This window comes from Sminthopsis crassicaudata, chromosome 3 (genome assembly GCF_048593235.1).
Source record: "Sminthopsis crassicaudata isolate SCR6 chromosome 3, ASM4859323v1, whole genome shotgun sequence".
Classification (NCBI taxonomy): Eukaryota; Metazoa; Chordata; class Mammalia; order Dasyuromorphia; family Dasyuridae; genus Sminthopsis; species Sminthopsis crassicaudata.
In genome coordinates this window covers 252,958,478-252,982,477 of record NC_133619.1, presented here as the reverse complement: position 1 = coordinate 252,982,477, position 24,000 = coordinate 252,958,478, and the positions used below count along the sequence as shown (strand labels likewise).

The following is a 24,000-nucleotide window of genomic DNA, read 5'->3' as shown; positions in this document are numbered from 1 at the left end:
TTCCTTCCTTTTAGACTAAGCTTAAATCTAACTTTCTGCTGGAGCCTTCACAGTTCCCTCTTTTCTTCTTCATCAAGTCTTTTCACTCTCAGATTATCTTCAAATGACACTGTATGCATCTTGTATGTATATAATTATCTGCAAGTGATCTCGAATATTAAAATCTGAACACTTTGAGAGGAGCAAACGTGTTTTTGCCTTTTTTTGTGTATGAAACACTCTTCCTATTCATAGAGATTAATGCGTTGTTCCTGTTTGAAGAACAGGACAGACTTGTCAAGACTGGTAGAGTGCTAGGGTCTTAAATCTTCAATTTTTTCATGTTCGTCAACTCTTGAAGTTACTTTGGGTGTTTCTTTCCATCTTTAAGAGAGATGGACAACTCCAAATTTCCTTTCAGGTTGCTAAAAGGAGACTAAGACTCTGGGGGAGAAGTCAACTTAAGAGGAGCTAGCAGTATTCAGTTTCCTTCAGAGATTTTGAGAAATTTCACCTTGGATGTGATCTTGAACTCTCTTCACTGAGGACCTTGCTACAGTTTTCTCTTCATTCTGTATTGTCTGGTATATATTCATCTTTATATACTCTCTCTAATGTCTGTTTTGCTAATGACTTGGATAAATTAGTATCTTCGCAACTTGTTATGTATGTTCATTCTAGAACTAGTATTTGCTGAGGAGGAAAACCTTGATATAAAACTTGGAGTTGTGCTTCCCCTAATCAAGAGATCAGAAGCTTAACCTGAACCTAAAAACCACATCTCTCAGGCTAATAATATTTCGGGGAATAGATATATTCTAGCCTGGAATATAGATACATTTTTAGCTTGGGCCCCACTCTTTCTGAGATCAGAATGGCCAAGCTTTTGACTCCAACCTCCTGCTTTTCCTCCTGGCAGTAATTAAAGCCTGCCTTAGATAAGGGTAAAGGGAGAAGAAAGTAGAGATGTCTATTCTGACTCCTTTTGAGTCACACAGTGATACTCCCATACTTCATGTGGGGGAACATTTGTGCTTAGTTGACTGATTTATTCAGTACAATATCTTTGTCTTAGGTGCTCTCGATTTTGCCTCTAGATATTGCTGATATTTTCAGTTTAGGAATTCTTTCTGGGGATGATTTTTAAATTTTCACTTGCCTTCAGGTTCTTCTAATAGAGGCAAGTTTTCTTTTATGATTTCTTGGGGGGAAATGGCATGATAAGACCACTCTCTACTCTATTTTATTATCTCGAACTTTTTTGCCTCCTTTGGTGCAACTTCCTGGTAACCTCCAGCCATACTAATGGGGCTTCCTAGTCACCAAAGGACATTTAAAGGTCAATTCTTATACAGTTCATACAATTCTTATACAATTCTTATAGTCTCTTTTGATTTAGAATATCACCACATCTTGGCCTAGTGGAGGTGAGGGATTTCTGGTCTCTCCAAATTAAGTGCTTTATAGTATTCTTGTTGAATGCCCTTTATACAGTATCGACATCATCCTTCTTTTGTTTTAGATTGTTGAAAGACTTAACTATTAAAAGACCTATGAGTCCCTTATTTCTTTCTAGAAACAAATCTAAACTAAGAGAGCACTCTTTGAATTAGGTCTATCCGTTATATATGGGTATATATATATATATGTATATGTATATGTATATATATATATATATATATATATATATATATATATATATCAACATATTTTGATTTATAAGAGTTTTAAGGATTCCAGTGACTTAAATTGTCATTCTTCAAATTGATTTGTAGGTTAGTCATTTTTAGGTGAGAATTACCTTGGGATTTCTTTCATCTATTTCTTTTGACCTTGTTCCAATAGTTGTTGTTTTTATTAGAGTCATTGAGTTATAATTATTCCATTCTCTTTTTCAGTGAGTTTATTTCTTATTAAAATGTTCTAATTTTTGTTGTAGGTTTAATAAGACAAATGTGGGTCTATAGATAGAGTGATCATAAGAATCAAACTTGGGGGCTCTCACCTCATTATATAACTACCCCATTTTGTCTGGATTAACTGCCTCTTTCTAATTTACTTTCACTTCGGCAAGTCTAGATTCCCAGAGACAGACGACCACTACAAGATTACATTCAAATTTTCTCAGTGCCCTAGGGATAACTTTATTGAAAGGAAATGCACTTCTCTTACTCTCTTGTCTAGCTTGTGGGCCCTGATCCGATGCTTTTTCTAACTATACAAGCAGTCATTCACAGTGATGTTACTTTTAGATTTTAAATATAACTATTTACTTAACAATAGCACAAAATAAATATTGTAGATAGGATATATATTAAGGTAGATACAGATACATAAATATTTATAGAGATGATCATATCATAACAAACATATAAACCCAGATCACACTATATCACAGATGCATTCAATATCCATGGTGAAAAGTGGGCTATACAGAAACCTGTTGAGTAAGCAGTTAAGGGAGAAAAACCTATGGTCAGGATAATTCATAATTCTTTAATGACAGGCTTTGATGTTACTGTTCATTCAGGAACATCTGTACCACAGTAAGCTATGTTTTTTGCTTGTTTGTTTTCTTTTAACTTAAAAATTTACTATTTACTCTTTACCTGGGCAAATTCTCTTCTCTTTCCTATAAACATACAATTTACCTTTCTTCCTATTAACTATCATTCTTAAAAGGGTGATTAGGAAGTTTTAGCTTTTGATATGAATAGCAGTTCTCTTTATGCTAGAAAATTTTAAAGCTCATCAATCAGACTAGCCATCTCTCACAGACTAGCTCAGCCAATTACTCATTTACTTGGATTCTGTACTATTCATTCAGAAAGGTACTCACTATAACACTGTTCAAGTTGGCTCTTAAATCCAGTTGATAATGATAGCAATGCAGCTGCTAAATCGCCTCTATGCTTCCTTTTCAAACCAAAGTGGCAGAAGAAATCAACAAGCCGTTCTGAGAAGTTTCACCTCTTCATTTTTAGGTGGCAGTGACAGGTAATAATTGTCATTGGAACCCTTGGTCAATAAAATTTGTTTTTTTCTCTTCTACTAATCAGGAATTACTCAATTGAAGCTTTCTATCAATTGACTGCTTCAAGCTGCTTTACCTAACAGCAGTTTTTCAGCTCCTCTGCTGTCTTTCATTTCTTTATCTCAGCTTTTTAAGTCAGGTTGTCACCCAATTTCTCTTATTTTCTTTATCTTCAAGGGCATAAAAGAAAGCCTCTCAATTATTAGTAATTTATCATCTGCTTAAAAAGTTATAATTCTCTACATTTCCCCTTTCATAACTTTTTTTTTTTTTTTTTTTTTTTTTTTTTTTTTTAAGGCAGACCTTAGAATTCCCTCTTCCCTGGAGTTAAGTGGAAGGAGCAATGGGCAACTTGAAACCTTTTCCTCCTTCCCCTTTACCTTCTCCTTCTTTAAACCACTCCCTTTGAGCTGCCAATCTTCAAGGATCTTGCCTGTGCATTTGTCATGTAGAGGGGTTATGTGAGGGATGGGGGGGGAAATATCTGTTCAACCAATGGATACATCTGGAAAATATATACAATGTGTAACACCTGGGGATATCACTTTGGAGGAGGGGAAAATTAGCTCAATTGTTTCATATTGAGAGGACAAAATATTTCAAGTTAAAAACACATGCTCTAAGAACATTCAAGTCACTAAAGGCCAGCTCTCTTCGGAAATACATCTAGACTAAGGGCACCCAGTGGACAAGACACTTGTAACAGAAGACACTCCTTTGAGAACATTATAGCTACTACAGGTTTGTTAATTGTGGAAATGTATCTAGTCTCAGAACACTGAGAAGACAAGATACTTGTAGCATGATATACAGTATTTGATAACATTTTAGTGGCCTCAAACTTAGTCTCTGTAAAAGCTAATCTTGCTGGAGAAAACTCAGACCTCTCATCTTGATCAGTGAGATGTAGTTAATCTCCCTTCCTTCTCCCTCCCCCCCCCTTACACACACACACACACACACACACACACACACACACACACACAACCATACTCAGCTTCTAAGTGTTTATGTGACTTTTCATTTTTTAGTTTTATCTTCTTTAAAACAATTAAAAATGAATTAGCTGACATACTATAATGTTTGCAACTGAATTCTTTAACATAGTCACCCATCTTTTTGCTGCTCGTGTTATTTTTACACATCTATTTGTCTAGTTTTTCATAAAAGACCTTTCTCTGAGTCTTTATAACATGACATTGTCCTTATATAAAGGAAGTATTATATATAAATATGATACAGATATCATTTACAAACATATCTGAATCTTTATATTTGTATGGATGGTAAAGCTATGGTTCACATGGGTGGTACTAGGCTCTAATCCTACCCCACAATTTTCAGTTTTCATCTGTGTTTTAGTGGTTCACTGTAGGTATTGGCCTTTGCCCATGTCTTTTTTCCTTCTAGCTGCACATTCTAAAATGAAATTGGTTCTGTGCTTTACTGAAGCTCTGACAAACCTCAGTCAGATATAGAGATGTCAATGGTCTCAGGCCTACTCTAAAGACCTTTGAGGGTAACCAGGCACTAAGTTGACCCTGTCTCTTACTTTGATTCTGAAGGAGTATACAATTAGGGCTTGGCCCTATCAAATGCATTGTAATCTCCAAGGGTTGACTGTCCTACCTATTATGTTCTAAAAGGTAAGGGTTGGAGTCTGGCTTCAGACTTCAATTGATAGAACTTCCACTAGTTTGTGATCCTTGTGAAGTGTTTCATTTGTGCTGTCTGATATCTCCAACCCAATTTATTAACTTCCCTGATATATTCCTCCTTTCAGACTTTCAGTCCTGTTTCTCAGAGCTCAAGCTGATTTTCTTTCTCCTAAGCCCCAGAAATTCTTGATCATGTTTGTGTGAATTTCTGGATTGGATTAAAAAGCTTCAATTTGTTGATTTGCCTTATGATTGCTGTTTTGGAGTTCTTATAAGTTGTTGGTGTGTGTGTGTGTGTGTGTGTGTGTGTGTGTGTGTGTGTGTGTATGTGAGAGAGAGAGAGAGAGAGGCAGACAGACAGACAGACAGACAGGCAGAGGCAGACAGAGAGAGAGAAAGACAGAGACATAGAGAGAGAAAAGGAAATTATTTTTTAGTACTAGGATTTCTTTCTTTGGGTCCTGGTCCCCTTAGTCAATGGTAGTGAATTATTGACAAATGCTCACTGAGGATTTTTCAAATGACAGAAGGTTGGAAGAATAAGTTCTTCCTGTGGGCTTCTATTTCTGCCTCAGAGTTTCAATTGTAAAGGCTTAAAGAGGAATTCTCTTGACTTGATACATTTTTTCGTTTTATCATAGGATTAAAATGGTCCCAGGATCATTCAAGTTGCTAGCGAGTAAACTTTAAGGGAATAGAAAGGGTTACTGAAGAGGCTATGGTTGAGAAAACCTTCTGCAAGCTGGCAGTAGTAGAGGGAATGGAAACCACATAAGTGTTTTCACTCAAACACTTTTGGTGTACCACAAGGTAGATACCAAGAAGAACCAAGACTTGGAAGCCGAGGGCCCAGCCTCTGGTCTAGAAGGGGATCTCTTTCGGATGTGTTCTTTTGGCCTGTGGAAAAGGAAATGATGACTTCACCCATGTAGAAAGGACTTGTCTTTAGAGAAAAGGTCAAGGAGGGCCATTGGCTGGATTGGACCGACAGATGAAAATAAGGACTTTTTTTTTTCCCTTTTGGGTGGAGGAGTTAGAGGGAAAACGTCCTGAAATTTTGTTTCCGTGCACAGTCTGATTAATCTGAAATTTTCGATGCTCCTTAACTCTTTTGCTTTTGCTCCTGAAGCTCTGTTATAGACTTCTCTCTGTCTCGCTCTCGCTTGCTCGCTCTCTCTTCTCTCCCTCCCCCTCACCCGCCCCATGACAAAGGGAAAAAGGGAAAAAAGGGGTTAAGAAACTTGGCTGAACAGATGAATGGCGTGGAGAGCGAGGGGAGGGACCGGGCTGCACCGAAGAGGTGGAGGGAGGAGCGCCGCTGCTGCTGAGGCTTTGAAAGTCAGCCTCGCAGACATTGCAGCAGAGCCCCGAACTAGAGACAGGGCTGGCCCGAAGGGGACCGGGAGGCGGAGGTTACGAGTAGGCGGCGGCGGCCCGACCAGCTCCCTCCCTCTCCAGCTTTGTGTATTGGGGGAAAGCGAGGCTGGCCGGAAGCGGACCGAGCTGCGGCTGCTCCTACAACTTGCCTCCTGGAGCGGGGTCGGCGGCCCCGAGCCTTTCCGCTTGCCTTTCTTGGGCCAGAAACGTGCCGGAGATATTTCTACGGAACCGTCACCGCCCTGATGGTGTGGGTTGTTTTTGTTTGCTTGTCTTGGATTTCCACAGTTTAAAATGCTGTTGGGCTTTTTTTTTTTTTTTTTTTTTTTTAATCTCCTGAGCGGAAGAACCTGAGGGATTGTTTAGGCGACGGGAAGAAGGGGGGAGGAGTAGGGGTGTCGCTGGGGCTACGTCTGAATTGGTTCTTAAGTGACACGGCTGAACAGGCACGGTCCGGGCCAAGTGCCTCTGGCCCATTCGGCTCTTGGAGCAGCTGCGGGCCCGCCTCAGGCACGGACTCCGACTGCGCCTCTGGAACGAGAGCGGGAGTCAGCGGCCCGAGACCCTGACTGGGGTAAGTCGGAAGTGCGGTCGGATGGTCCTCCCTGAGCTCCATAGATGTATGTGCGGTCGGAGGGGGAGGGGCGAGCTCTATGTGTATATATGTATGCGGGGAGTGGGGGGGAATCCTCGCGCCCGCTCCCCCTCTTCGGATTGCTTCTCTTGGGCTGCTCATCCATGGTCGGAGCGGGGGGGAGGGAAGGGAAAAGGGGGGCGGCCTGGGCGCTGCGGCCCGGAGCACCTAGCCCGCCAGGAGGCTGGAGGAGGAGCTGCCCGAGCGGGCACGCGGGGCGGGGGTGAGGAGGCGGGGGCCGCGCGGTCTTGCCCGGACTGAGCGCGATTTCGAGACAGAGGGGAGGGGGAAGGGTGGGTGAGTGGAAATCCTAAACTAGGCTCCTGGCAAGACTAATTTCCTGCGAAATCTCCGCTCACCTCCCGCTTCTTTTCCCACCACCCCGCCCCCTCAAATCTCTCCATTGAAATAAAAGTTAAGACTAATTTTCACTCTGATACTGAAGCACTAACATGGCTGGTTACGTTTTCATCTCCATCTCCCTTCTGCGTTTCCTCCCCTCGCCCGCCCGCCAGGTCGTCTTTTCTCGGCTGGGGATGGGGAGCGGCGAGCAGCTCTTCGCTCTCCTTGGCTGCCCTCGGTTGGGTGGAGAGGAGTAGCCTAGTGCTGAGGGTATCCTGAATAAATGCGCCGGAGTGCTTGAGTCGGTTCGGGGGATGCCCTGGGTGCTGGGGAGTCGCGCTTCCCCCTTCAGCTTCTAATTTACTTTCTTTCCCTTCTTCCAGTCTCCTCTGTTTTGCTGTTGTCTATGTGTAACACTAGGGCGTGCATACATTAACTTCCTACCTTTGTCATCTCGGATCGTGTTTGATTCTAGAGAGAAAAACAAAACCATATAAGTATGTATGCTCTCGCGCACGTCCCCACCTCCTCATCCCCGTCCTTTAGAGATACGTAAATATGTTTCCCCCCCCCCCCTCCTCCACCTGTCCATGTGAAAGAAACACCTTTGACCAGAGGCCTCTAGGACTGTTTCTTTTAACTCTGAAGAATAGCTTTCTGAGCATAGATAAGTTTATAAAGGATCTTTGCTTCACCTATGTCCCTAAACTGTTGATAAGGATTTTTTCTTTAGTTTTTTAGGAATATTTCTTTACCATTTTCGATTGGTCAGTTTAGTTTTTAAGGGATTTTTCTGATGATGTACAACTAAAATCTTGACTTTGCTTAAAGGAAAAAAAAAAACTTAAAAATGAACACTAGAATATAGAAATTAATATTTTAAGTATTTGAATATTTGAAAGGAAATGCAGGATGTGTGTGTGTTTGTGTATATACAGTCTTGTGGGAACTGAAACTTAACACATGTTGATGTTTAAAAATTTAAAGGAGGTTCCTTGTAACAGTAATTTATTTGGGTTGGGGCTGGTTAACGGGGAAGACAGTTTTACATTTTTCTTACTACTTCGTGCTACTAAGAAAGAATAAGGAGATGAGGACAATGTTAGCAGTGTATTGGTATTGCTTCTAAGCGTTGACTTTTTGATACTCAATTTGTTACAGGAAAGCTGGTTGGCGTTTGAACTATGATTGCTTAAATAATCAAATATTAGATTATAGTACATGTTTTAGATGCATGAGAATTTTAAAAAGTAAATGTTTACACATATATGGGGTTTTTTACATATTTCTTGGGGAAAATTATGAAGTATGAGTGGATTGTAGTTTTAGCTTAATTAGGGACAGTGGGAAGGAATTATTTTCAGAATCTTTTGCATTTTTTTCCCTAATTTCCTCCTCTCTTCCCCCACTCCATCAGTTATTAAGTATCTTTTTTTATGGTAACCCATGTACAAAGTCTACTGCTTATAAATGGACTTTTTAAACAAGTAGAGCTGCTAAATGTTGGTAATCATGTAAACATATATAGAAATCAAATTCTCTTTCCTATTAAAAATTGAGCTCCTTATGGACTTAATAAATGCCCGTTGACTGTTGACTAACTGGCAACTTAGAATAAGTTTCTTTAGTTCTTAGGGGAGGTTTAGCACCAAGAATAATGTTTTCATTCTTGTTTTGGTAGAAACATCAGCTAAAAGTTAAAGACTGAAGACAAAGAGGCAACATTAATTAAGGCTGGGTACTTAAAGTTTTTGGCTACAATTACTGAGAGAGTATGTTTTCTTACTGTAAGGTTAGGGGACCTGACCCTGAAAAAGAGACCAAGAGTGAATGAGTCAAAAGTACCTCTTCTAAACTCTTTTCCCTTCTTTCCTTTCCCACCCCTCCCAAGGAGTTTTAAGTTACTGGTCCACAGAAATGAGTTCACTATGTTTTTCTTTGGGTCAGTAGGTGAATTGAAAACTAGGCTTAATGCCTACTGGGCAATTGAATGAGGGGACTTCCCAGTAAACATGACTTAAGTTATATTGCAAATTCTCAAAGGAAAAACTATTACTTTAGCAATATTTAAAGTAAACTGTCTTAGAACAATAACAATTATTATACTACTACCATAATATCGTCTCTACATACATGATTAAATGGTCTGGAGACTTTTGCAAGAATAAGAACTAAAAATTCAAAGAGGGAAAGGGTGGGGTGAGTGTGACAAATCCTCATCACCAACTATTGTTAATCTGTAGCTGTAGATTTTGTTTAAATTATTGGATTTTCATAATGTACATCCCATAAGAAAATATGGATAAAAATAGTTTAGATTTTGTTTGAAAAGACAACCCATGCAAGATAAAGAGTGCTAGTTAAAAAAAAAAATAGCACATTCAGTTTAAATTTGCTATATTTCTTTTCAAATCATATGTCCCAGGTAAAATATTGATCCAAAATCTGTTAAGCAGTGATTTCCAGCCTCTATTTGGTAATTCCAGAGAGCATTATTAATTATTTAAAAGATTGCTATAGAATTCTTGAAAGAAATTTTAAAATGTTAAGGTAGGATTTTAAGGCTCTGTATGTTACGTCACAACATTAAAAAAAAAAATCAGAACTCCAGAAAGTGGATGATAGGCAACTTTTCCATTTCTTTGCCATTGCAGAAAGAACTACTATAAATATTTTTGGATATGTGAATTCTTTCTTTAGATCTCTTTGACATCTTAACCTAATAGTTATATCTCTAAGGCAGAGTGTAGGAGGTACAGCTCCATGATGCAGTGGGTGGAGCACCTACTCTAGATTACTAAGACTTGAGTTCAAACCCATTCTCAAACAATTTGCTAGCTGTGCCACTGGACAAATCACAACTTCTATTGCCTCAAAAGAATAAAAAAAATCCACACAATTTAAGTTATGGCTAACATAGTTCAAGCTTACTTTCTTGAGTGGTCGGGCCAGTTTAGAGCTCCACCAATAGTACAATAAAGTACTTGTTTTCCCACAGACTCTGTAGCATTTGTCATTTTACTTTTTTTTTTTGGGGGGGTCAACTTTTCTGGTGGGTGTGAGGTGGTACTTCAGAGTTTTTTGGTTTTTTTTTTTTTTAGTTTGTATTTGTCTAATTATTAGTGATATAGAACATTTTTTATGTAGCTATTGGTAGTTTGGGTTTCTTCCGCTGAAAACTGCCTAGTCACATCATGTGATGATTTGCAGTTGGAGAACAAAATACACTCAAAATATTTAATTTTAATGAAATATTTTATTCATTATGGTATAGTGGATAGAGTGCAGGGTCTGGATTCAGGAACACTTGGTTTTCTAAGTTCAGATTTGGTTCAGATACTTTCTAGTTGTGTGACTCTGGGCAAGTCACTTAACCCTCCTTGTCTCAGTTTACTCATTTGTAAAAATGAGCTGGAAAAGGAAATGGCAAGCCATTCCAGTACCTTTGCCAGGAAAATCCCAAATCTGGCCACAAATATTTGTATAGGATTGTGAAGGACTGAATAACTAAAATAAATTTTATACTTAATGTAAACTGATCTATGCTTTTCAATATATATAAACCAGATTCAGTTTTTTTAAAAAATGTGGATAATATAATATAATATAATATAATATAATATAATATAATATAATATAATATAAGAATGACATTAAGACTAGCAATATAGTTTTTCTTTTCTGTTAATTTTTACTATAAGTTTTACTTTGTATCTGAAAAAAAAATCCAATGAAAAATCCCTTATTTTTTGTGTCCTTTGATAGCCACGACAAGATAAAATTTCCTTTGTTACTCCTAACTCCTATGATACCAGATCAGAAGTTTGTTGAGTTTCAGAGTTTGTTTGTTTTCCTATGTGGCATAGATAAGATATAGAAAGAAGAATTTCTTATATTGAATTTTTTCATAGTAGCATATTTGATTACAATAAAACTACTTATTGAATTGAAATCCTAGGGATTTTAAGATATTATTTTCAATTCTTTGTCTTCTTTTTCCAATTTAACCGTTCATAAAAAAAAAAAAAAAAAAGAAAAATTCAGCACTCAAATTTCTTCTTTTGGGGGCATTAATATTACTAGTCTAACCCTCTCATTTACCCCGATTATGAGTAATAGCAAATCCTCTTTTTCCTCTTTAGAGTTTTATACCCTCTGTTATCCTTGCCCACTTAAAACCCTCAGATCAGAACCAGTCAACAACTGCTTGGACTCACTGTTTTTCTATATAAGAAATATTTCTGAAGTTCAGAAATAATACTTGTTTTTTCTTCTTCATCAGAATCTTAACACAGTATCAGTAATTGGATGAGTAAATTTGAGAGTTGTTAATGTTATTTGAAAATGGGGAAGAGAGAGCATTCTAGTCATGGGGTAGAGCCAATGAAAATGCTCATTTGAATGATGAGTGTATTGTTTGAAAAACAACCAGCAAGCCAGAATCATAGAGTATATGGAGGGATAATAAAATATAAAAAGACTGCACAGCTAGGAAAGGATCAGTTTAAGGAGGGTTTTGATAGATGATTTTTAATTGAAGGCAATAGGAAGCACTGGAAGCTTTTAGAGAATAATATAGTCATGTTCATTTTAAGGCCAGTTTGACAGGTCAGTGGAGGATATATTAGAACAGAGATTTGAGAGAGGAGGCATATGAGACAGATGTTAGGAAGGTAAAATTGACAGGTCTTGGCAACAAATTGTTTATGAGTGCCCTCAGGATTTTTTAAAAATTAATTTTATAATTATAACATTTTTTGACAGTACATATGCATAGGTAATTTTTTACAACATTATCCCTTGTACTCCCTTCTGTTCCGAATTTTCCCCTCCTTCCCTCCACCCCCTTCCCTAGATGGCAAGCATTCCCATACATATTAAATATGTTATAGTATATCTTAGGTACAATATATATGTGCAGAACTGAATTTTTTTGTTGTTGTTGCAAAGGAAAAATTGGATTCGGAAGGTAAAAATAACCTGGGGAGAAAAAACAAAAAATGCTAACAGTTTACACTCATTTCCCAGTGTTTCTTCTCTGGGTGTAGCTGATTCTGTCCATCATTGATCAATTGGAATTGGATTAGCTCTTCTCTATGTTGAAGATATCCACTTCCTTCAGAATACATTCTCATATAGTATTGTTGTTGAAGTGTATAATGATCTCCTAGTTCTGCTCATTTCACTCAGCATCAGTTAATGTAAGTCTCTCCAAGCCTCTCTGTATTCATCTTGCTGGTCATTTCTTACAGAACAATAATATTCCATAAAATTCATATACCATAATTTACTCAACCATTCTCCAATTGATGAGCATCCATTCATTTTCCAGTTTCTAGCCACTACAAAAAGGGCTGCCACAAACATTTTGGCTCATACAGGTCCCTTTCCCTTCTTTAGTATTTCTTTGGGATATAAGCCCAGTAGTAGCACTGCTGGATCAAAGGGTATATGCACAGTTTGATAACTTTTTGTATTCTCAAGATTTAAGGAAGATGCCAAGATTTCAAGCATTGATGACATTGGGAGGATAGTGATATCCTTTACAGTTATAAAGAGTTGAGGAAGAAGGGATGAAGATACTGACTTCAGGTTTTGGACTGTTGAGTTTGATGTCTGTGGAACATCTAGTTTGAGATATTGACAGGGAGTTATGATTAGAAATCCAGAGAAGGTAAATTTGTGGTGCATCTGCATTTCAGGAGGTAATCAGTGAATCTTTTTATTCTTATGTTTCTCTGATAAATCTGGGCACTATTCATTTATGATTTCTTGAAATGCAGTGTTGAAATTTTTAATTACCATTTTTAGGAGGTCCAATAATTCTTAACTTTATCTCTGCAGTTTTCTTAGTTTTTTTTTTTTTTTTTTTAACTTTTTTATTTACAAGATATATGCATGGGTAATTTTTCAGCATTGACAATTGCAAAACCTTTTGTTCCAATTTTTCCCCTCTCCCCCCCCCCCCCATGGCAGGTTGACCAATATATGTTAAATATATTAAAGTATATGTTAAATACAATATATGTATACATGTCCATACAGTTATTTTGCTGCACAAAAAGAATCGGACTTTGAAATAGTGTACAATTAACCTGTGAAGGAAATCAAAAAGGCAGATGGATAAAAATAGAGGGATTGGGATTTCCCAGACTTCTTTCACTGGGTGTAGCTGATTCAATTCATTACTGCTCTATTGGGGCTGATTTGGTTCATCTCATTGTTGAAGAGGGCATGTCCATCAGAACTGATCATCTTATAGTATTATTGTTGAAGCATGTAATGATCTCCTGGTCTTGCTCATTTCACTCAGCATCAATTCATGTAAGTCTATTATTATTTTATAATATTTTTCAGTCATTCAGTCATATAATTTATTCAGTCATTCTCCAATTGATGGGAATCTACTCAGTTTCCAGTTTCTGGCCACTACCTTAGGTTTTTTTTGTTTGTTTGTTTTGTTTTTAAGATTTATTTCTAAAATTAAGTTAGAATGTAATTAAGATTTTCAAAATTAGAATCCAGTCACAATAAGTAATCTAATTTTGTTTTGTCACAAATAAAACTTGGATGTTTTTTAAATGGAAAGCAGGTTCTAAGATAGGAACTTATATAAGAATTATTAATTCAGTTCAACAAATATTAAATACTCTGTACAAAATAATTTATTGTAGGCTTCATAATTTCTTATGGTGAAGCCTGAAATTCAGTTTAATTTCCAAACTTTACTTTAAACATTAAATAAAAAGGTTTCCCCAAATTTGAAGCATTTTAGGCCTTATGCATTCCAAAATCATGTGATAACTTAAGTTCAGAATAAATAGAGGATAAAGGGAATGAGAGAAAATGTTATTCATAATTTATTAAATAACTTGACCCATGACTACAAGAATACAACCTAAGACTATATGAACTATGTAAAAAACAAATTTAAATTTCAAAACCAGATTTTATTAAAAGGTATTGATAATATTACTAATTGTTAAGTACAAAATTTCATGGGTATATGACATTAAATTTTAATTTGAATGAACTTATTTTTCTCTTGGTTGAAATTTTTTAAAAATCACAGTGAAAGAAAGTAATTAAGAATATGTGAGAGAGAGAGAGAGAGAGAGAGAGAGAGAGAGAGAGAGAGAGAGAGAGAGAGAGAGAGAGAGAGAGAGAGATCTGAACTCATATAACTAGAAAAAATGCATATACTGTTAAGCCACTAGAAAGTAGAATTGTTCTATGTCATTAATGTACACAAAGATAGTGCCCACCTGTATACTTTTTTTTGTGAGCCTACTGTAGAATACATGTGTTGAAACCTATATTAAAACATTTGGAGAGTTCATACTAACTTTGTGTTCTTTAGGGGGGAAGGTGGCATTAAAAGGAGGAAATGAAGTTACCTTCTTTTAGTTTAAATTTATGATTATTTTAAGTCTAGATACTGAAGAAATATTAATCTTATTATTGCTGAGAATTTGAATCATAAGTTGAGAATACCAGAGGCAGGACAAATCCAAATTGTTGGTTTGGACAGACACTGAATGCGAATGATAGAGTCGTTGAATTTTGGTAGAAAGCTAAAGCATATGTGGCAGGAATAATTCTGGCATATTATCTCTTTTTAAGTACATGTTATAAGTTATAAATATCTTCAACTTTTTAAACTTCATTTGATGCCTATATATCCTTATTCTGTGATATTTATAGAATTTTTTTTGAATCTCATTAATACCTTCCTTAGAAAATTATGTTGAATATTTCCCCATGGACAGTAAAGGAGTAGTTAAGTTGAAACTGTATTAATATTAAGAAGTAAGAAAACTGGTTTTGCTGTAATTAGTATTTTTAAAAACCGATATAATATTTTATTTAGGATGTTTACAGTTGTAAGCTACCAAGATAAATGTTGGAATATCTTTAAAAGTGAATATTCTTGAAACATTAAATATTTCTAGAGTTCAAGTTGATATTTATATTATTTATCTAATCAGTCAGTTATAATTATCATTATAAGTTAATGTTGTAAGACAGTTATAAGACACTGAATGACAAACATAAAATTCTGGTTCTTTTCCCACATCTCTATATATTATGCACAGAAATAAATTTGTTGCCCTTACTTGAAACAAAGCGAAACTTAGCTATTCTTTCCCAGAGTTAATCTAACTAATGTATTTCAGTATACATTGAATGGTATTAGCTTTTTCCTGCTTACCTAGGCTTTCCAATCTCAGTCATCTTTGATATTCCTTTTTGCATCACTGCTTAGTTGCCATATGATATGAATTCTACTTTTGGAACTTGTCTTAAAACTTTCTCTTCATTTTTATGCTTCCAGCAACTGCCCTAGTTTAAAGCCTCCATCACCTTAGACTATTGAAATAACTTCCATCTCCAATAACTCTCTTCTCCAAACTATTTTTTAAGTACACCATTGCTCATATAATCTTTGTAATGTACATCTCTGATTCTGTCACTAATACTAAAAAACCACCAGTGGTTTCCCCACTGACTACTGAATTTAGATTTCTTGGCATCTGCGCCTCTCTCCGCTCAGTCTGCATGCCTTTCAATCTTATGTCCTACTGTTGGCTTTTGTTCAGTTTAGTCTATCCCTACTGGACTACAAATCATCATTTTATTTTTGTACTTTTCTTGCTTGTGTGTTTTTTTTTTTTTTCTAGAATGTTTTATGCCAATGAATATTTAGTTGGCCTTCCGCATTCTTAACCTGTTTTTAGAATTAATGCAATTAAAGTTATCCAGAAATGGAATATGCTACCCTCAAAATCTGAGATTTGGAAAAGGGATCTCAGACGTTATCTCATATAAGCTGTATCTAAACAGGAATCTGCTTTATAATATTTCTGTAACAGAAAGTAATGGAACTAGAGATTTGAAGGCAGAAGGGATCTTAGGGAATCCAATCTCCTTGTTTTATCCCAGTGAAGAAATGGAGGTTTAGAGGTTTGAATAACTTGTCTAAGTATACACAGTTTGAAAAACCAGAGTCAGGATTTGAACCTCAGATCCTCTGACTCCAAATCTAGAACATTTACCATTGTATCACATTACAATTTCTCCTTGAAGACCATTTATAGATGATGTCCCTGACTTGGCATATTCTATTTTTGGGCAGCTTTCATTGTTTGGAAACTTAAATTAACTTTTCTGTAACTTCTGTTTACCTATGGATCCTATTTCTGTCATGCTTGGGCATGATCAGGGCATGTATGCAAGACATTTTGCTTTCTTACCAAATTACATCTATCTTCTTCTTCCTACCTTTTATATCTATCTCTGGGAGTAGTAATCAAACCAATTAGTACTGTTGCTTCTGGAAAGAGATGTTGGTTGAATGCCCTGTGGATTCTTTTTCTTTTCTTTTTTTTTTTTAAAAACTTTTCTTTTAATAGTATTTTATTTTTCCAAATACATGCAAAAATAATTTTCAACATTTACCTTTGAAAAGCCTTGTATTACAAATTTTTCTCCCTCTTGTCTCCCTTTTCCCTCCACAAGACAACAAGCAATCTAATATAGGTTAAACATGTGCAGTTCTTTTAAACATATTTCCATTTTCATCATGCTGTGCAAAAAAAAAAAAATCAAAATGGGAAAAAAACACAAGGAGGGGGAAAACAAGCAAACAATAGCAATAACAAAGGTGAAGATTCTGTGCTCTCTGGAGGTGGATGGCACTTTCCATCAAAAGCCTATTGGAATTTCCTTGAATCTCCTCATTGTTGAAAAGAGCAAGTCCATCACAGTTGATCATCACATAATCTTGTTACTGTGTACAGTATTCTCTTGGTTCTGTTCACTTCATTCAGCATCAGTTCATGTAAGTATTTTGAAGCTTTTTTGAAATCAACCTGCTTATAGAACACTAATATTTCATTACATTCATATACCATAACTTATTCAGTCACTTGTCAACTGAGGGGCATGCATTCAATTCCCAGTTCTTTGTCACTACAAAAAGGGCTGCTACAAACATTTGTGCACATATGAATTCTTTTCCCTCTTTTATGATTTTTTGGAGATACAGACCCAGTAGAAATACTGCTGTATCAAAGGGCATGCACAGTTTAATAACTCTTTAGTTATAGTTCCAAATTGCTCTCCAGAATGGTTGGATCATTTCACAACTCCACCAACTAACTGCATTAACTGTCCCAGTTTTCCCTCATCCCCTCCAACATTCATAATTATTTTTTTCTGTCTTCCTAGGCAATCTGAGAGATGTGAAGACTCTAATCAATAAGGATTTAGAACAATTTTTCATATGATTAAAAATGACTTTAATTTCCTCATTTGTAAATTATCTGTTCATATCATTTGACAATTTATCAATTGGGGAATGACTTGTATTCTTATATATTTAAAACAATTCTCTCTATATTTTAGAAATGAGACCTTTATCAGAAACATTGTCTGCAAAATTCCCTTCCCCTTTCCCCCTCCCCGCCCCCAGTTTTCTGCTTCCTTTCTAAACTTGACTGAATTGGTTTTGTTTGGGCAAAACCTTTTTAATTTAATGTAATCAAAATTATCCACTTTGCATTTCATAATGTTCTCTAGTTCTTTTTTGGCCATAAATTCCTTTCTTCTTCATAGATCTGAGAGGTATACTGTCTCTTGTTCTCCTAATTTGCAGATTGTATTACCCTTTATGTCTAAATTGTGAACTCATTTTGATCTTATCTTGGTATAGTCTGTTAGATGTTGGTCAGTGCCTAATTTCTGCCGTAATATTTTCCAATTTTCCTAGCAATTTTTGTCAGTGAGTTCTTATCACAGGAGTTGAATGAAGTCTTTGAATTTATCAAATGTTAGATTACTAATGTCATTGATTAATGTGTCTTGTAACCTAACCTATTTCATTGATTTACTACTCTAGCAAATGGTTTTGATGACCACTTCTTTATAATATAGTTTTAGGCCTGGTACATGTAGGTCACTTTTCTTTGTTTTTTTTTTTTTTTTCTTTCATTAATTCCCTTGGAATTTTTGACCTTTTGTTCTTCCAGATGAATTTTGTTATTATTTTTTCCTGCTCTGTAAAGAAATTTCTTGGCAGTTTGATTTATTTAGCACTGAATAAATATATTAATTTAGGTAGAATTTACATTTATATTATATTAGCTTTGCCTATCTATGAGCACTTGATATTCTTTCAATTGTTTAGATCTAACTTAATTTGTGTGAAAAGTGTCTATGCATTCTTTCACCATCCCTGTGATGCTTCACTCTCTTATATGTAATGACTTTCTTCTGCTACTCTATTAGAATGCAAACTCCTTGAGGGAGTGTTGTCTGAATTCCGGATTCTGTATTTATATTCCTAGAGCTAATGTTTCTTTTGAAACTTGAAGAAAGTTATTTTTTTGGTAGTTTTTTTCCTCTTTAAACCAAATATTGAGAAATACGGTCTAAGAACAACTGGTGGTCCATGAGACCCTTTTGCAATGGTCCACAAAGTGGACTTTGCATAATAATAGTAAAATGTTTCAATTTCTGATATGTTAAATACAAATAGTAACATAAGCTCTTGGATATAATAATTAATAATAATAATAATAATTTTTATGAGTGTAGAGCTGTCCTGAGACCAACAAGTTTGAAAACTTCTGCTTAAAACCAATATTTTCAGATAATCTTTGCTGTCTTTCCTGTCACCATCTTGATCATCTTACTCCGAATGTAGTAATTTCCTTAAAGGTGTAAATCACGAATCTTAGTCATTCAACTTATGGGACAATAGTTATTGGCAATATCAAATAGTCTATGCATATTGTGGATCTCTTTGTAAATCCTTTGGGTAACTTTTAACTTTAATCTTTGAAGACAATAGTTTGCAGCTATATGCAGCCATTAGAAGAACATTAATGAATCTTTATTACAGGGAGAATCTTGGGATCATTAAAAGGTTCCTGTTTACAAGCTAATTAAGATCATGCTTAGTAGAGTAAGTGGTAAAGACAGAACTAGAACTAATTTATTCTGATAAATTGTTCTTTATGATATATACAAGTGGATTTCAGAAAATGGGATTTTTCCATTAAAAAATATTGAGTTGTTAACATTTTTCAGAAATCCTGTCTCAGCTGATGATTTAGACAATCTCTCTTGAGATGAGATTAGCAACTGAAGAACTGAAAAGTGGTTGCTTTTCTGCATGCTTACTGTTTGTTTTCTTACCCTTATATAAAAATGATTGGCATTGTTGTAATTATTGTTTTGGTATTTGCAATAATACTAATAATTTCTAGAATAATATTTAGGAGATTTTCCAATGTAAATATAAATCATTTTCATGACTTGCAGCTTATTTTTAAAAATACATTTTATTGACTTTTTTCTTACATCAGCATAAGTATCTTTTTGCAAACTCCTTCTAGAGAACTATCCCATATAAGAAACAATATTTTTAAATTAGAATAAAAAAATGAGCCCAGTTGATTGATACTTACAATCTGTAACACTTGTGTACCTCCCATCTCCATGAAAGAGTAACCTAGAGTTGATTTGTAAAATATCTCTTCATTTGAGTTTTACTTTATAATTTTGTTACTGTTTTTGAGTGTAGATCTTTCTATTTACATTGTTGTAGTTACTATGTAGATTTTCTTGTCTCTGTTTACTTCTGCATCTATCCTGTGCACTTGTTCATATATATATTTCTATGTTTCTATATCTTTATCACACATATCATTTCTTTCATTACAATAATATTCCATTATTTTTACGGATATCTACCTTGTTTTCAATGCTTAGCTATCACAAAAAAAGTCTTGCTGTTAATACTTCCTTTGGGTATAATCCTGGTAATAGAGTTTCTTTTTTTTTTTTTTTTGGATTCTGGGTATACTAGACAATGGAAAGAGCTATTTTTGGTGCATAATTTCTATTTTGTAGAGGTTTAAGAAATCCTAACTATCAAAGGGGAAAAAATCTTGTCTTCCAGCTTGTTCATCTGGCAGTACATGTGTAATCTGAAAATTGTGTCACCTGAATCTTATTTTAAAACAATTTAGGGGCAACTAAGTGGCACAGTAAATAGAGAACCAGCCCTGAAGTCAGAAGGACTTAAGTTCATATGTGGTCTCAAACATTCAACACTTCCTAGCTGTGTGACCCTGGGCAAATCACTTTAATTCCAATTGCCTCAGCAAAAACAAAACAAAAAACAAAACCCATTTGGTGAGCCTGCCATTTTAAGTATCACTTTGTTAATATGAATAATAATCACCTCTAATTTATTTTTATAAAAAATTCTTCCATATTTCACTAAAACAGAAAAAATAGAATGCTGGGATATAATTTTTTCTTTTTTTTCTTTTTGGAGTCAGGTTTCTGATTTCATCATTTAGCTGAAACTGTTTTTCAAAGTTGCCAGTATATTTTACTTGCCAGATACAATTTTTGGCCTTTTTTAGACCTTTCTTCATCTTTTTAACACATTTGATCATCTACTTTTTCATGACACTTCTAGAGATAGCTAGTTAGAGTGTTGGACCTGGAGTCAAAATTTGACTTCAGATTTTACCTCAAACACTTACTAATTATGTGACCCTCGACAGAACACCTCCAATTGTCTTGGTTTCCTCAACTTAAATAGGGATATTGCCAGAGTAGTTTAGAGGTTCCAATAAGGTAATTATATGTACTTATAGGAAACTCTATATAAAAACTTATTCCCTCTCCCTTTGTTCTTTTCCTTTCTTAGATCTTCATCCCGGTTATGCCTTGAATACTTTTCTCCTACCCTTCACCCCTACTATTCTTTGTCCTGGGCCCTCTTCTCTTCACCCTCTGTACTTTTTTATCAATACATAGATTGATCCAGTTATCTTTATGCTGATGCTTTTCTTAGATCTCTTTGTTCAGCATTAAACTCTTTTGAGGTCCAGTTGAACATCTTCAGCTGCCTGTTGGACATATTGAATTGAATATTTTGTAAAGATGTTAAGCTTAACATATCCAAAATTAAGCTTCTTACTTGTCTCCCCATTCCCACCCCCCAGCTTCCTTATTAATTTCAAATCACTATCCAGTCATTTAAACTCCTAATCTAGGTGATATTCTTCACTCCTTATTATCACCTTTGTAGCACTTCTTACATGATTCCTTCATTCTCTCTTCTTAAGCTGCTACCACTGTCTGGATTGTGGAAGTAGCCTATTTGGTTAATCTCTCACCACTGCAATTGATCCTTCATTTTAGTTGTCAAATTGAACTTCCTAAAATGCCCATTCAGTGAACTGTAGTGGCTTCTTTATCTTTGATACTTAAAAACTTTCATAATTTTCATCCCTTACTCTCTTTCCAATCTTACACTATTCTTCTCAAAATACTTTGTGATCAGTGACTCTTCCTTGTTTTGACTGCATTTTTATTGACTGGTCTCCATACTTCGAATCTTCCCACTTCTTATTTTCTTCCTTTCTGTAGGCCCCACTTAATTCAGCAAGAAACATTTCCAATTTCCCTTATTTTTAGTTCCTTCCTTTGAAATCTGGCTTATAGTGTGTATGTGTGTGTGTGATCTTGTTTGTACAGTTTTTTTGCACATAATCATTTGTTGTTTCCCCCATCAGATTGTGATGAATTCTTTGAGAATAAGGATTCTTTTTTTCTTTATTTCTTTGTACACTTAGCACTTTAGAAAGTGCATGACACATAGTTAGTACTTAATAAAATGCTTGTTGTGATTTGATGTGAGAGACATGCAAGATGCTTATTGAAACCTGTTATTACTATTGAGAGGCAGTGTGCTATATAATGGATTACCAGACAATGTCAGAATTGAATTCTATACTCTAAGTAATCTTATCCAATATTCTCATCTGTAGAATAGGGATTATAACCTTCCTCATAATGTTGAGCGCTATATGAAAAGTTGTGTGCTCATTATAGGAACTTTATCACTGATTTGGGTTAATAATTCAACTTTTAAAAAGTAATAGCACATTATAATTATAACCCATGTTTTCCTTTTGAATTTTTTGTACATAATATTTTTTAAAGGAATACTTTTTTCTTAAAGTTTTTAGTTTTAATAATTAGAAATTGTAAAACTTATTGTAACTGATATTTTAAAATATTATTTTCCGTCATTTCTAAAAAAAAACCCAAAAAACAAACTACTAATCACTCAGGATTAGAAAAATCTATTACTTTTTTCAGATGCAAAACAGAACAATTTCAGAATGATATGAAGTTAGTTGACAATTTTTTCTTTCATGATTTTGCTTAGAATGCATTTAGTGAAATTATGAAACATTCTAACAAAGTTAAATTGTTTAATCTATAAATTCATATGTTCACAGAATGTATGTTATATATAACATTTAGTTTTAAAGACTAGAACAAATAAATCTTTTTATTTTGTTATTTTAGAAAGTCTGTTTATTTCATTTATGCCATGTAATCTTAAAAACCTTTGCAGTAAGGAGAAATAAGGGAAAGAAAGTTCTTTGGGTGGTCAGAAAAACCATAATCTTATTTAAAACAAAATTCAAGATTTAGACTTTTGCACAACTATCAAAAATATTATATTTGAAGTATTTTCAATATAAATAACATTTAGCGGTAAATGAAATTAGAAAATCTATAGTGAAGATCCAAGTACATATTTTTAGGTTAGGGTCTCATTGTCATTTTAGTCACTTAGATGAAATCTCATGAAAGGAGAAATAACTAGAATTGTAACATAAGTATGAAGTATTTATGCATATTTTATATTGCTCTCTTTCATACATCTATTACTACAGTTAAACAGGTGTTTTTTGCTGTTTTTCACAGGAATCACTCTCTCATTATTTTGCCTTTGCATTGGTGGTTGTTATACATGTTTACATTTTCACTTCAACCTCCTAAATGCTTTTTATTTTAAAGCTTAGTTTAAACTCTACAAGAGATTTTCCCCAATTGTATTCCCCTCTTCAGCTGCTAGTCCCCCATTCCAACCTTATTACCTTTTATGTATTTTGTACATTTTTATATAACACATATACATGTCTTCCCTGATCAAATTTGAGCTCATGAACTCAAGGCCTTTTTTTTTTTTTTTTTTTAAATGCTTGCCACAGAGATATTTGATACGTGGTTATTGATTATTTTCTGCAAGGGAAAAAAGAAATTGGGTAGAATGGAAAGAATAGAGAAATGACTCTGACAGAAGGGAAGGGAAAATGACCCTGAGAAACTAATTTGTGTTGTTGCCCTAAGGTAATTTCTATAGCATTTTAACTTTTAAAATATGTTTTTAAAAAAGACTATTTTCATATACTCTGCAGCACACAGAAAAATAATTTTATATGAAAAATTAATCTCCATTATATATAGTTTTTTTTAAATTATCTAATTCTGTGCTTAAAAAACTCATCTGCTTGTCTACTTCAGAACTTTTCTGTTCTCTTCTAATCATTTTAAAAATGTGTCACTTCCTTCTCCTCTATTTTTTTTAATACCTCTCTTCCCTTTCATCCTCCCCTTCTCAATTAGAAAATAAGAAAATTTATTACAAATAAAAAAATGGGACAAAATAAATCCTGACATGGCCACATCCAAAATTTTGTTTCTTGCTGTATGTTGTATCCATCACTATTCTCCCTAGATAAGATTACATGATTTATCATGGTTATTGCATTGATCAAAATTGTTTATCCAAAGTTGTTTTTCATTACAATGTTGCTGTATTTGTATAAAGTGTTCTGATTCTAGTCATTTCACTTTTCATCAGTTTATACTCTGATTCTCTCAAATCATCTTTTCCATTATTTTTTATGGTGCAATAAAATTCCACAATTTATTTTTTCAGTTATTACCCAGTTATCTTGAAGGCATTCTGGGACATCTCCTTAGAGTTTAATCTTCTCTTTATTCCCTTCTCCTCCTCTCCCATTCCTTTTCTTAAGAATCAGGAAGTTTGTTTTTCTTGTAATTTTTTTCCTCTCTGATACTATTTTCCT

General features: G+C 34.8%; 1 protein-coding gene across 9 annotated transcripts in view; it reads left to right on the top strand.

Moving 5' to 3' along the window:
• The window catches only part of NRIP1 (nuclear receptor interacting protein 1), a 166,046-nt gene that overhangs the window by 26,443 nt on the left and 115,603 nt on the right, over nucleotides 1–24,000 (top strand). For 4 of the 9 annotated variants that reach the window (XM_074300440.1, XM_074300443.1, XM_074300441.1 and 1 more), the window contains exon 1: nucleotides 5,988–6,622. The exons of 4 other annotated variants lie outside the window; for them this stretch is intronic. The gene's annotated coding sequence lies outside the window, so the exon portion shown is untranslated. Of the gene's footprint in view, nucleotides 1–5,987; nucleotides 6,623–24,000 lie in introns of those variants that run through there. One more of the 9 variants, XM_074300445.1, reaches the window with a different exon arrangement.